This window comes from Cataglyphis hispanica, chromosome 1 (assembly GCF_021464435.1).
Source record: "Cataglyphis hispanica isolate Lineage 1 chromosome 1, ULB_Chis1_1.0, whole genome shotgun sequence".
Classification (NCBI taxonomy): domain Eukaryota; kingdom Metazoa; phylum Arthropoda; class Insecta; order Hymenoptera; family Formicidae; genus Cataglyphis; species Cataglyphis hispanica.
Window position 1 is genome coordinate 5,649,296 of NC_065954.1, and position 15,439 is coordinate 5,664,734.

At 28.1% G+C, this 15,439-nt stretch overlaps 1 protein-coding gene across 3 annotated transcripts in view; it reads right to left on the reverse strand.

Annotated features, from left to right (window-relative positions):
* Positions 1–15,439, reverse strand: part of LOC126849452 (phospholipid-transporting ATPase ID) — a 47,906-nt gene that overhangs the window by 26,978 nt on the left and 5,489 nt on the right. The window contains exon 1 of one of the 3 annotated variants that reach the window (XM_050591367.1): positions 7,424–8,420. The exons of the other annotated variants lie outside the window; for them this stretch is intronic. The gene's annotated coding sequence lies outside the window, so the exon portion shown is untranslated. Of the gene's footprint in view, positions 1–7,423; positions 8,421–15,439 lie in introns of those variants that run through there. 3 annotated transcript variants of the gene reach the window in all.

Sequence of the window (15,439 nt, forward strand, 5' to 3'; positions counted from 1 at the left end):
TACTTCGAATTTAAATAAACAATTTCGAAATAATAAAATAATTGAATAATATAATTTTAAAATTTTATTCTTTTAAATAAAAAATAAACTATATCTCTCTTCTAGAAAGATATTTTTTTAAACATTTATATATACATATATATATGTGAATTGTGTATTTATAAAAAATAATTTTACTTAAGTAGAAAAGCGATTAATAAAGGCGTTGATTTAATTCGATGATAAAATGAGAAGAAAATTTAATAGAAAACCTTGGCAATGTGAACAGTCTGATTTATCTGTATAGATCCGAGGATCCGTCTACACTCTACATAAAGACACCATTGAGCAACGGTTGATATATAAAGCATTAAACATGCTGACGTTCCTCTAAAAGAACGCCGCGCGACAATATAGAACGGTCAAATGTATAATATTCATATGACATATTTGACAAACGCAAACTTGAGCGAATAATCGAACGTCCTAATATCACGATAAAGCAATAGCCTCTGTTATAAATTATTGCGTAAAAAAATTCACGAAGTAATAAATTATTGAACTCAAATTAAAATAAAAAAGTAATATTTTTTTACTCAATTAGTATGATTTTCTCGTTATAAAAGTCGATAATTATTACCAACTAACAACAATGATTCGCATTTATATAATTGTTCGCACCTTTCATAATTTAACGTATAATACGAATGCATTTATAATTTTAATGAATCTATATAAGAACCGTTTATACAGCTCTTATCTCAAACATTTTATATATGAGTAGTATCAAAAATTATTTGTTCTTTTTTTTCGAGAATTGATGAATTGATAAATCATATCTCGTTAACTTATGATTTTATTAATTAGAGAAATTCAACTAATTGTTTCTACAACAAATTGATAATTAATAAATAAATTAACATATACTATCAAAATAATTTATGCATCAAATTGTTAGTTATAGATCCATAATGAAAATACATGTTAATAACAATCGTATCAATTATTATTTATACGGTTATTATTATTTAGTCTATTAAATTGTTCTTTTTGAATATACTTGTTTGTAGTAACAAAATACACAACATAGACTATACTATTCCTAAATAATTTCATTCCCGATTAACAACGAATTTTACATTCAGTTATCTTCAAAGTATTCTGTCACCATATACAATTCTGTCGTATTGGATAAATCAGTAAATTAATAGATTTCAATTAAATATTATGTAACTTCACAGAAAAGATTAAAAAATAAATACGAAGAAACGTCATAAATTTTTACAGAATGAGTATAGTTTGATAAATAAATCATTTAATTAATTATCTGAAAATAGAGTCATAAAAGATCTTAATCATTACCTATTAAAATATTAGTTCATCATTGTTACGCTGTGTATACAAGGAATATAGTAAGTCAAATTAAAGCTGATTAATCCATGTGCAATCAAATTGCTTATCAGATACATAACGAACAAGAATTATGTTAACGGCTATCAGTCACGAAAAAAGGGACTTATTCTAAGTTAATAAACGTGGAATATAAAATGCTAATGAAATCCAGTTCTCAATCGCATACCTCAAGGACGCATTGGTATAACCGAACAATACATAAACCAATGGTCAATCGAAGCAAAGTCGCGCCAACTACCACCCTCGTTACGTATTTACGTATCCTTGATTCATACAGCAAAGTTTTGTCACGTCTGACGTGTCTGCGAACGGCAAGAAATTGTTTATTCAAAAATGATTGCTTGCCATTTGCGATAGATTCCTTTTTCGGAGACGTTAAAAACTTGTATTATAGACTCGGCACAACAATAGTTTAAGTCTCGCGTGAATTTCTTCGAGAATCATGCGTACGTTTGATGGGAGATTGTAAAGAAACTGTCGAGGGTCAATATCACGAAAATATATGGCTCAAATATTATCACAAGCTTTTCTTTTAACCTCATATCATATCATATATTTGCTTCTCGTTATATTAATACTAAATATTAACAGTTTTGAGTTTACTTTTTACAATAAAAAAAAATTACTTACTAATTTATTACTTCCTATCTTTTTACTTATCTAGATTATATTATAATCTAATTTCAATAAGAAAAAATAATACAGCCTTTTTTAGAAGATGTAATTAAGTATATAAAAAGTTAATTATTTTATGTAGGATAATCTCACAACACTAAACTCATAAAAAACCTCCGTAATATCATAGAGCTTCATATCGCGGGATAATCGTGACGTCGTTTGAAACTTCCAGCTGTCGGCATGAATGAGGTCTTAACGTATGCTTTATCGCCCGTACGATGATAATTGAGTTAACACCGTGCGTGGCGTGTGTGCGGAATGAAATCTGCAATTCAAGGTGGTATCGGACGCTAACTTGTGCGAGTGCACTTAAACTTGGCTCACTCACAATTAGAATTATTGTAGATCATCTTAATGAATTAACGGTTAATGTAGCGTTTGTCACGGATTCTACAAGCATCGCTCATTTCATAATAAAGATCAGATAATGTGGACAAAAATCAATTTCATATTATATTATATTTATATTATATTATATTATATTATATTATATTATATTATATTATATTATATACATACATATATATATATATATATATATATATATATATATATATATAATATTTTGTATGATTTTCCGTAGTTTTCATAAATTACGAGAGTAAATATATATATATATTATCGATCTTACCTCTCCCAGTATTTATACGCAACCATGTATCAGTTAGTTACTCCGAATATGAGTGTGATATAAGCCAACTCTCTTTTATATGAAACTTACATTTAGATACGTTATATAGAACGCGCGAAGAATTTAATTACATGCTCTAACAAGATTTTCCAAATTTCAATTTTAATTATATCAAGATATGTAGTAAGCTTTAATTTTAATTAAATTTAATTTTTATAAATTGTACATATAATTCTTATGTAAATAAATTTATTAACGAGTGTTCATCACTTGAGCGAATAACTAAATTCATTTTCAACTTGCGGAGTATAAAGTAATGGCAGCACGTGTAACTAGGCACAGCTCGCCTTGGATCAATACTTGGAATATTTCTTTGCTCAAATGGCCGAATATTTAAAAGTTCTCACCAATCAATATCATAATAGGAAAATAATAGTAATATTATATCATAGCTAAAAGTTAACAAAATTATGGCAGAACGATGAAATAGAAAGATAGTTATGCAGAATTATAATGTGATATTAATCATCTACCATAACCACTAGCAAATATTTATACTCTACGACTAATACGAACACTGTGTCTTCTTTCTCAGAAAGTTATGCTATTTATTAATAAAAAAAAAAAAACAATCTTAAAAGTGAACTTTTTAAAATTATATCAACAGGTATTCCATTCCGAAAATATTAAAATAAGCAATATATTAGAACATGTAAGATCTGTTTCAAATAACAGTTTCTTTATCAATTTGCAACATTTGTGTTGCATTGGTCACATTTTCCTTAAAAAGTTTTATTTTTAATTATTTAAAAGTTTCTTTTCAAAATATATAGTCTCATATTAAAAATGCAAATATTGTAATTTAAAGAATATGTAAATTCTCTCGCATTACCAAACATCAAATTACATTATTTAGTGTGGAAGGGGAACTTGGACTTATTGCAGTCGTAAACATTTATATCTTCTGAAAGCATTCGTACATCGATACATCTCGACATATCGTAAATGTTGCACATATATTGCGATAAGGATAGAGATAATGAGAAATCAACATGCTAACGTTTCTAATATCATTGGTCCATTCGATCAGTAATTCCTTTTCGATAAGCAATTCATTAAGAATTAAAAATACATGTAGTGTATCACAAAACGAAAATATAGATATGTGTGTGTGTGTGTGTGTGCGCGCGCGCGCGCGTGTGTAATCATAAATAAATAAATATAAGATATAAATAAAGGAATAAAATGTAAATTGGAGATAATTGATTATCGAAATTCATAACGCATGCGAATACTGCGTTTGTTATCACTCGCAAAATTTTGTAAAAAAGAGAGAGAAACCACGTACTGAATAAATAATATGGATATAAAAAGCTTATTCACATTCTTTCGTCTAAAAGAAGCTGATGGCGTGCATGATCAAAATTGCACAAATATTGATTTTGTACGTCTCCCATATTATATTCGTGAAACAATATGCAAGAAAACGCATCTTGATAGTTTCATTAAAAATTTTTAACACTAATACAATCATTCCATCGCATATGAGCATATATCAATATTTCACTCGCTCATTTTTCAATCGACAATTCCATCACTGAAGATGAATATTTCTAATGAAACCAATGTTATTTTCCATTATTTAAGAAACAGGTATTTTGAGAGAAACTAAGTTGCAATTATCCTTTGGGCCGTAATCTCGTATAACGATAGTTACATGACATTTTTCATAAAAAACTATATTTCATAAACACTAAATTATTTTTACAAATTACATTGCTATATATTAATAAAAATATCAATTTAATAATATCAATTAAAAAAAATGCATTTATAAGAAATCTTAAAAGAAAATATAAGTTGTATTCGAAAGAAATTAGATTAATTCGAGTTTTATTTTCTCTAGTCAATTGACTAAAACTGCAAATACAGAATGCATGTATGACAAAGTAATATATTTAGAAACTGTTGGCAGAGAATTGTTCTCTAAAGACTCGAGAGGTTTATGCAAAAGTGTACATTACAATACATACACCACCTGTTTGCTCGTCATATATATTCCAACAATGCATATACGTAGACCAAATCTTTGATCGTTTTGTTACTTTTCCGTTACAATCACAATACATATTTCAATTTCATGCAAATATCTTTCATGTACTTCGTTTATTTGATATTGACTTTTATCGATATATACATGCAATTTTTTAACGTCGTAAATAATCATATGACACATCCTATATCTTTCGATTCATTATATTAAATTCTAAATTGATCGTATTTTTTAACATAATACATTAATAAGCAGTATTTTGATAATTTTGTTGAAATAAATAAAATGCATCAAATTTATTATATCATTTTAATATTAATTGCGGTAATGATCCCATTTTTATTTCTTTTTACTTAAATTTAAAGAATAATGAGACGAAACACTTTTATTTAACGCAAATTCTCTTTTTCGCAAAAATATATTGCAAACAATTTTCATGATCTTTACCAACTCTCATGGACAATCATGACAATTGCAATAGGCACATCGGTTTAAGATTAAACATTAGATTGTGCAACTATCGATCGAGAATAATTCATATATAGTTACGTGAATAAGGCATGAAAAATCATCATAGTATTAGATATCATAATAATATATTCGAACCAACAGTCTATCAACATATATCATTACACCATTGCAAGATAAAAACTAAGATAAAGACTCGTTGAAACATTGCCGCAATATTGCTACAATCTATTTTTTATGATCGCAAATTTAAAAAAATTTGACTCGTCGTTTTGAATGCTGCATCATGTATATTGTGTACGAATAAAGTCACTTGTAGTCTGAAATTTGAACTGGGGTTGGAAACTGCACATAAAACCGGTGGTAAATTATACATAGCCATAGAGAGAGAAACAAGAATGAAATATAATATATCTGACGTTCAAAACTTTATAAAAATATCGTGTTTTATAAGTATAACATTTTATACTTGATTTTAACACAATTTAAGTATCATTTATCCAGTTTATATATATATATATATATATATATATATATATATATATATATATATAATTATGACGGTTTTTGCAAAATTTGTATAGCATATAAAAGATAGTTTACTATATAAAAATTATTATTCATAAATTAGAGCAAAAAATATAATTTCGATTTCATAAAATGTATTCAGAATTTTACTCGGTTTTTAATGAATACTTTGTAAAATAAAGCGCCAAGAATATCGCAAAAAAGCGTAAAAAATCGTATAAAAAAGATTATGATGTTGCCTTCTTTTCTAAAACGAAATTCGTGCAAGTGACGCAAATTCATCGTAAGCCATGTGTACGATGCGTACATACGTTGATGAGATCACGATTGGCGTTCGGCCAGACCTACTCTGCTAACTTTTCTTCACGATGATTAACTACTTTCAAATATTCTAAAATTCTGATAATCATTGTAGAAGAAATCGATATTTTAAAGACTATTAAAATATTTAATTATTTAATTATTTTTTTTATTATTTAATTATTTCCCTAAGTAATTATTACCGAAATATTATAATTCAGAATTTATTGCTCGCAAGTAAATTTAAAATAATATAAATTTATAATATTAATAATATAAATAATATAAATTAAAAAAAAAATAATGAATAATTCCTCAACGTGTACATCGCTACAATAGTAAATTACGTTAATGCACGATTAATTGCTTTCCTTCAAAGGTTGGTATGTTTCTTAATTAATTGTCTTAACATATTTTATTCTTGTGACAATATTTTTATGGCATTTTTTTCGATTATTCTTTAAATATATTTTGCAAAAAATAAACTAGAATATTTCAGTAGCAACTAATTTATTTGATTCCTCACGACTTTGATTTCTCGTAATGAAAGTGCAGCTTATCAAAAAATCCTTATGTAAACTTACATATGCGCTTCTCATACATTTATCTAACTGTTCATAAGAGATATTTACTTGATGACTATGCATCCAAGAAAACGTAATATATCGCGCAATAGTAACATTGTAACGTCATTCCCATTGATCTTTCAGTAGCCACGAATAACATTGAGCAACACCGTTCTGAGAACGTTGTAAAAGTATTTTTAACATCCATAAAGCAAATACGATTACGATTTTCTTTTATGTAAGCTAATTTTTATAAAATGCACGTTTGAAAGATAATATGTAAATTACTTTGATTTTTTTCTTATTGCAGATGCTATAAAAGATAAGCACTTTTAATGAACAAAACGATATTTAAAAAATTTTGAAATAATTTCTTGTGTAGAGCGACTTAAAGACCATAATTTTTCAATTTTCAAACTTAAAATTGAATATCTTGCCAATTATACTTGAAGTAAAAATTCTGTTAAAATTTAAAAAAAAATTAATTGAAAAATAATGTTATCTATTTGCGTTTCTGAAACGTCATTTCCGCTTAAATAAAATTTATTTAAATTATTCAACCAGAGAGGGTTATATTGTATGTAGCTTAAATGCACCTATCGTGACCACTCTGTTTCACAAAAAATATCACAAAAATTAAATAATTTATAAAAATTCCATAAAAAATAAATTAAAAATTAAAATAACTGTATGTTATATAGGGTAAAATAAATCTTGATGTAAATCATTCTCAAGATCACGTGTTCTACACAAAAGCGATAAACGTGTTCTTCATAAAAGAGATAATGAGTTCACGCAAATGCTCACCTTGAAGACAGTCCTTCATCATCATATCTTAGCATAGTAAGACTTTCATTTAACACGTTCGCTCGTGACTCTCGGAAGAAACTCGCCCTTCGCGCGCGCTTCTTCGCACACCCACAGAATAAACGGTCAGTTCAGTTCGCGTCTCAAACAATCCGTAACTTTGTCTGGCGATCGTCGCTCTCGTCTACGTCATCCCGCCGGCATCGTGTCATGATGGAATTTCCAGCGGAAACTTTTCGCTCGCCGTTGAATTGTTGCGCCAACTCTTTCAATTATTTTACTCCGCTCTTTTCCCAACTTTTGTATATGTATCAATACTCTCCGCGCGCAGCTTCCGGCGTATATTCGGCGGCTGATTGAACCGCCCCGCAGGTCAAGGTCATACAAAAATCTTCGATCAGACGATCAACGGCGAGAAGAACAAATTCGATCGAAGTTAAGAAATCGCTTTTTCGCGTCGCGAAAACACGACTTCTTTTCGACTTTATTCTTCACGAGAGAAGCGTCACCGGTTATTTTTTTTATATTGTTAAGAGATTCGCTTATACCACCAGATGCTCGAAAAAACTCACGACCTTGCGCGCCGCGATCGTTCGATTAGAAAAGCGGCGCAAGCTTTGAGCGCCGGTCAATCGAAAGATACGATCTGATCTCTCTATCGTTCCAAATATATATTTGGCGGGGATGCAATGATTCCGTTCTTTGATATCTATAACGTTTCGATAGAATTCATCGAATGTTCCGTAAATCCTCGCGCTCCTTCGCTCGGCGAAGTTGGAATTAACGGTTACTCGGCTGAAATTGACAGTGTCTTCGCGAGTGGAAAAGGCTCTTGGAGCTATCGTTCGTCACTGTTCTTCGCATCCGGTCACGTACATTGATGTTGATCGCGTGTCGCGGCGGCTCGTGCCGAGAGGGAGAAGTTCGCTCTTCGAAATTTGCCGGGCGTGCGATAGAGCGAGAACCGTGCGGAGGCGCACGCCGTGCTCGACTGACGACCTGACGTGACGAGGCGACTGAAACGGGCGAGCGTCGCGACGTCGAGTTCTATGAAACCGACGATGCGCGATACGGTGAGCATTTTCGCAACATGGAAAGATGAACAGTTGTCCAAAAAATTGATCAATTTAAAAAAAATCAATTCTTAAAAAATCAATTTTAAAAAAATAATCGCAATTTAAACAATCGATTATTTTAAAAGGTATCGTTTAAAATTATTCAAATGAAATACAAAAGATAAAGTCTTAATTAACATATGATTTACATTCAATACGACGTAATATTTAAAATGGATTTACAAATTATTTATTTATTTAATTCATTTTTTTCATTATAATTTTTATGTTTGCATTAATACATCGTGTCTTAAATTATGCTACAAAATAACTAATAATTTTGCATAAATTATTTCAAAACTCAACTTTTACTTAAAAATATGTAACTCCAATAAACAATAAAAAAGAACACAATTTTTATGAAAGATTCTATAAACAAAATTTAAAAAAATAATAATAGTAAAATGTCTTTATCTTTGTTATCGATTAAGTATAATTTATTTTATTCTGGAAAACATTTTTTCATAAAATAAAAAATATATTATTTTAGCAATGGTAAAATGTTCGACGTGTCAAATAGGAACAAGGTTCCTAGTACACAAAAGTGTTTCGGAAAATCGAAGCTAGGTCACTGAAAGTAACGAAGTGTTAAAATACCACTCTTACTAACGGCACAAATGACATTTTAGAAATATCAATCCGCGACATTTTCCTTGACAATGTCCCAAATATTACAATATGTCAATATTAAAATTGCACACATCTACGTTAAATCTATATTTTCTAATCTCTCGGGTGTCATAAAACACCAGTAACATAAAAAAAATCTATGTACACTTGGTAACCTGCTTTTAACAAAGTTTTTAAAATAGAAAATAATGATATAGTTTATAATTATATATATATATATATATATATATATATTTTATTATATATATTTTATTCATAATTGAAGTATACTAATTGTAAGTTCACATAAATGATAAAGAAATATTTATATTCATTATAAAAACAAAAAGAGAGAAAACCAATCTTACGAAAGATCATCAAAAATTAAAAAAAAAAGACACTAGGGAAAGAAGTGTATTTTACATGAAAAAAAAATCGGTTAATTTAAACACAATATTTTTTCTTATATGTGCGTGTTGATAGCGCATTAATTTAACTAATTGAGCATAAGATATTCGCGATGGTTTTTCTTATAGGTAGTTCCTACGAGTCGAGTCAATAATTTAGTCGTTTTGAAAATGTCCAAAAGTATGGTTGTGTTATTCAAGTAAATATATAACATTAATGAATAATAATTCGGTAGAGATAGAATAATGGAGAATCGTCGCGTGACGAGAGAGCTAATGAAAATCTCGATGACACGTGTCGCTATTATCGCCGCGCGTTTTTCAGACACGCATTTCAGCTTTTATCGTCGAGACATAAAAGCATTTCAAATCTAGTATAGCGATGATACATCATGGCTAAGACAGCTTCGTTTGTCTGACAAAGAACGATGCTGATTCAATTAAGTCGGACAACAAATTAAGATCTGCAATCTTACGTTCTTTCTAAAAATGTGATTTATGGGTGTGCTCAAAAATGGGTGAAAATAAGCACGCAATCTTCACAAATATGGCATCTAAAATAGTTTTGCCCAAGCACATTATACAATATCATTTTTATTAATAATGCATGATTCAACAGCTTGCAAAATTTGCGATTTTACTGGTTATTTTACTTAACATTTAATCTCAATTAATAGCAAAGAATATACCAATAAGACTAACGTTACGAAAATATTATTCAACGAAAACGTGTATATACTATTATTACGATTACAAAGTGAACAATATTAAATGAAACATCATTAAATGTTGCGATATGTGATAAGAAATTAAACATGTGTAGAAAGTCGTGTATTAATGTGTTGATATATGTGTTGATGTGATGATCTGCTTTTTAATTATATGCGAATAAATAGCAGAAGCAATAATCAATAATTCTTTTTTTTTATTTAATAGAACATATGTAATTAATATATTGTAAGAGAATATTTAACATGTATAGAACCTACAATATTATATCCCATAAGATTTTCAGAGAATGCCGTGATAAATATAGAATATAGATGGATGCTATCACCTCATACACATAACAGCGGCTCAATCAATGAAATATATACAAAAGTACAGTCGAACAACTAGCTAGCTTATGTGACTATATGCATTCAATCCGATCATTATTACAGAATATATTGCAGAACATATTTACTGATCTTTCGCATACGATAATTTCCATATTTATCGTTTCCAACAACATATAATATGTATATCTAAAAATATTTCTTATGTAATATTGTCATAGTGATAATAAAATATTAAAATCACAGTAATGTCAAATAATCCATGTAAGCAATAAAATTAAAAGTAATATGTATAATTCTATAGTTAATTTTAAGCGTATTAATTAATATCAAAATAAAAACTTTATTCATATCAAATTAAATAAATTACGCTTTGCATTACTACTAAAATTGTGTTCATGTAAAATATCAAAAATCATGCGTTTTTTAACCGTCCATATATCAGCTAGAACAATTCTGTCATGAGGAAAAATTGTATCTGATAAGTAGAGTAGTAAAATATATAATCGATTTATATCCTGAATAAAATAATGATAATTTTATAATCAAACAATTTGTGAACGATTAATAAAAATAATAACTTATGCGTATAGTAGATAGATATCTATTGTGCAAGCATATAATAGAGACGTTGTGTCTAGCCTACGCATTCAATGTGACCTTCCAAAGTGACATCACCTTTGCCCTGATATCTTACGCGAAATAGTATGATAAAAACCCGATACCGTGCTTACGATAAAGGTATAGATTCCAACAATTCGATGGCAAATCGTGGCAACTAACCGCTTCATTTCCATAGTTAATAGCACTATTGATGTGAGAAAAAGCAGCAGTCCGTCCACGGCTAATTGCACGATTTATTGGATCAACCATCAACACGCGAAGTCAATAATATACGAATTACAATATAAGCTGCCGATATGTCACAGAAATACAAATCGATAGCAATTTAATATGTAATTGCAAACTATTTATCTGTTTAACCATCTTGAATACAATGCTATTCTAATTATATTGTATAATGCATATATTGTGCATGCTTCCAAAATCGATTTTAATTATTATGAGTTATTACTTTTAATTACTATTAATGTACTATTAATTTTAATTATCATTTATGCGTTAATTAATATTAATTATTGATTTATATATTGCGCGATTACAATCACTGCTTCTCGAAGCAATTACACTAAAGACAATATAAGCACGATTTTAATTTTAATTTTAATATGAGTTAATCAAATTAATTCGTATAAGTCTACATACATCTTATGAAGGCAATACACTATTTTCATAGAGATCAATTTATGCAATAAAAATATTTTACAAATGTTAAAAATTGTAATAATTGTCAAACATATAATCAGGAAGTTTCAGATTGCCATTCATGACAGTATCCAATAAAGATTGTAATGTCGGAATATATCAGCTCCTAGAAAGCGACAACTTCTCAAAGTAACCGGGACAACCCCTATGTGATGACCGAAAGGGTAGGGCCGGAGATAGGAAGGGTGCGGCAACCAATGATAGATATTGTCCCATTTAACTTAGCTGACGTTTATTCAAGCTAAATGCGACCTAACCTGCGATTTCTTTATTACATGCGCGATAACAAAAGATTAGCATCGCGACAAAGCAGTCACAAAGATACAAGCCAGATTTATGTATTAACTTTTTTATTTGTTAACGGAGCAATTATACATATTTGTTACTTATATATGAAAGATAATATCGTTAATTTAAAGTTTAAACATTTTTAGAGAGATAGTGCTCTCTTTAATATAAATACAGAAAACATATTTTTGAAAAGCAACATTAAGATATATTTAAATCGCAATAGATAGCAATTTTGCATTTTCAAATAATCAAATTTTGAAAATCAAATAATGTGAAAAAAGTCATAAATTTGATTGTAAAGCCATAATGTCTGTTTAGCATCGACACAGGTAAAAGTCACAATATGTCCGAATTAAATCGAGATTTACTACTGTGTGTAAACTGTTTTTATTTCAGTTATATGTGGTTTTATTTCGCAATTTTTCACATGCTGATGTAAATTATCTCATTTGATATTTTCTCCATCTAAGATTGTACTACATTGATTCGATTGATTTTATTAACAATAAAAATGAAACAGACAATTCTCTTTGTGATACGCGTAAAATATATTTACTTCTTTACTATTTCTTTATTATACAAAACTTCTTTAAAAGTATGTCATATGCCTGAGCCTGAATTGAGTGATATTATAAGATTGACTTGCTATATTTTATTAATTTGAATGTTATTAAGAATGATGTCTATGACGAAAGAAAGTGCTGCTATTAATTTGATCACGTAGAATAAAAATAATATTCCACTGAGAATGTTTTTTATTTGCGAAAATTAAATAAAATATTTAAAAAAGCACTTTGAATGTAATTAAAATATTTCGAAATCTTTATATACGATTTTATGCAACATTCTAAGTGCAATTAGCTTTGCAATGACTTAACTAAATGTAAGCATTAAGATCAAATGCGTGATACAACGGCTATTCAATTTCAATGCTCGAAATGACGTTCACATTTTCTTTTCCAACGTAAATTGTTCGTGATATTTACGAAAGGATCTCGTGAAGAGAGAAGTGTACCATCTAATCTGATAAGATAAATCGTACATCTATATAATATGATAAGAGTTTCAAACAACATTAGCAGAATAAAAAATTATATTTCATTAAATAAGCTTGCGATTTTTTGTATGAAGAATAGAAACTACACACGATAAGTAATCTTTTTGTCGAGGTCTCAAAGCGAAAAAAGATAAAATAAAAAAATATGGAAATGAAATAGAAATCGATATCCTCGATTGTTTACATATAATGAAAATATCGTTTTGTAAAGTTAAAAAGATTTAAGACATGATTTTATGATCCTAAAATATTATTACGAGTCGGTAGTCATAAAAATACAACTACTAATAAATCAGTTAATAAACGGCAATTAAAGACAAAATTGCACAAGTATTTATCATCGAGCTCTACCAGTGTTTCTCTCAATCATTACACAATAAATTGTCGAATTCTGAAATATATCATGCAAAATTTATGTCAAATCACAATTATTGGAAAAAATTCGATAATTAAGTAACTATTCAAACATCGAGAAACCATGTTTTATTTTTATATGGAATGGATGCACCTTTATTTGACCGATATCTTATCGCATAAATTAAAAGAACGACACATTGACTTGCCTCTTGAAACACAATATGTTTTTAAACTATAATTTTCTTAAGTTAAAAAAAGACTATATTTCAACATTTTTAGATATAAAAAAAAATTATTCAAGTGCTTTCTTTTTTAAAATTTTAAAATTTTTATATTATTATGTATAAACATTAAATAAAAATTATGTTTATCCTCAAATTTAAATAAGAATTTTTTTTTAATTATTGTTTTATAAAAAATTTTTTCTTATTTTTCTTTCTGATTTCTTCTGCTGTTGAAGGAAATATTGCAAATTTAAAAAAAAACTCATATGAAAGGAATGACATTAATAACACAATATTATGCATATGCATATAGTTGACCAATATTTTTGCATAATATCTATTTCAACCCGGTATATGATTATTTAAACAGATTCAATCATGCTAATACTACCTAAAAACAGCTAGCTGCAAAATTGCACAATTAGTTATCAATATTCGTCGGTAGTTATCGCAAGAGCTCTAGACGAATGTTCCACTAATTGATTCCATGAGACTAATGATGTCAATCGCATTTATGTACAGGCGAGGAATGCGTCATCCGAGTGCGTATGCACTAAGAACGCACCGATTACGAAAGTCTACACTTATATAGCATATGGATAGAAATACTTTCACTATCGAAGATATATATCAATAATTACCAAATATTCATTACACAAAATAAGTTTGTAACTAATAAATTCCCCAATAATTAAATAATGTAACATTATTTATTGTAACAATTAAATTAATAAATTAAATATAAACAAATATAATACAAAGAAATTCATAAAAGATGGATTAAGATAAAATTATTTTGCATTGTTATATAATTGTTTATAATTATATTATTTATCTAATTTATTATTTATCTATTTATCTATCTAATTTTTTATTTATCTATTTTATTCATCTGATTGTGATACAATTAACAATATTACATAATTTAATTAATAGCTAAAAGAAAATTATATTAGTAACAAAAATTAATCTTAATAATTATGACGGGAAATTTGAAAGCATGATATCTTCACGCACACACATACACATAACAAGTATTATTGAGCTTTACTCTACCGACGTTTCAGTAGTCTATCTGTGTCGTCTGGTTAATAATAGATTTCATCTCGACTTCATTATCATAAATGAAGTGTTATTTGATACGCGTGCTACAGGAATTTAATAAATTCTGAGACGATGTATTGCGAGTTCGATATCTTGAAAGTCCTAGATAACGTAACAGTTACAAAAAATCGAAACAAGTTAATCAATTTTTTGTCCGCCAGAAAAAATAATATAAATAAATTTTTTCTATAAGTTATACGATATATGCGACATCATTCGCAATCGTTGAAACATACATCATATGCATTCTCTTAGATAACATTCGATATTTTTACTGTATTTTTAATCGTAAAGTATGATTTATGTAAATAAAAATTAAGAGAGATGCTACAAGAAAAATATATATCATTCACTTATATGTGTTACATATATTTTTATTTAAAGTTTTTTGATATTTTTTTAAGGAAAAAAATCAACTTCATAAAAAAAAAATTTGTTCGCTTAATCTGCAGCGCACTGTATAATTAA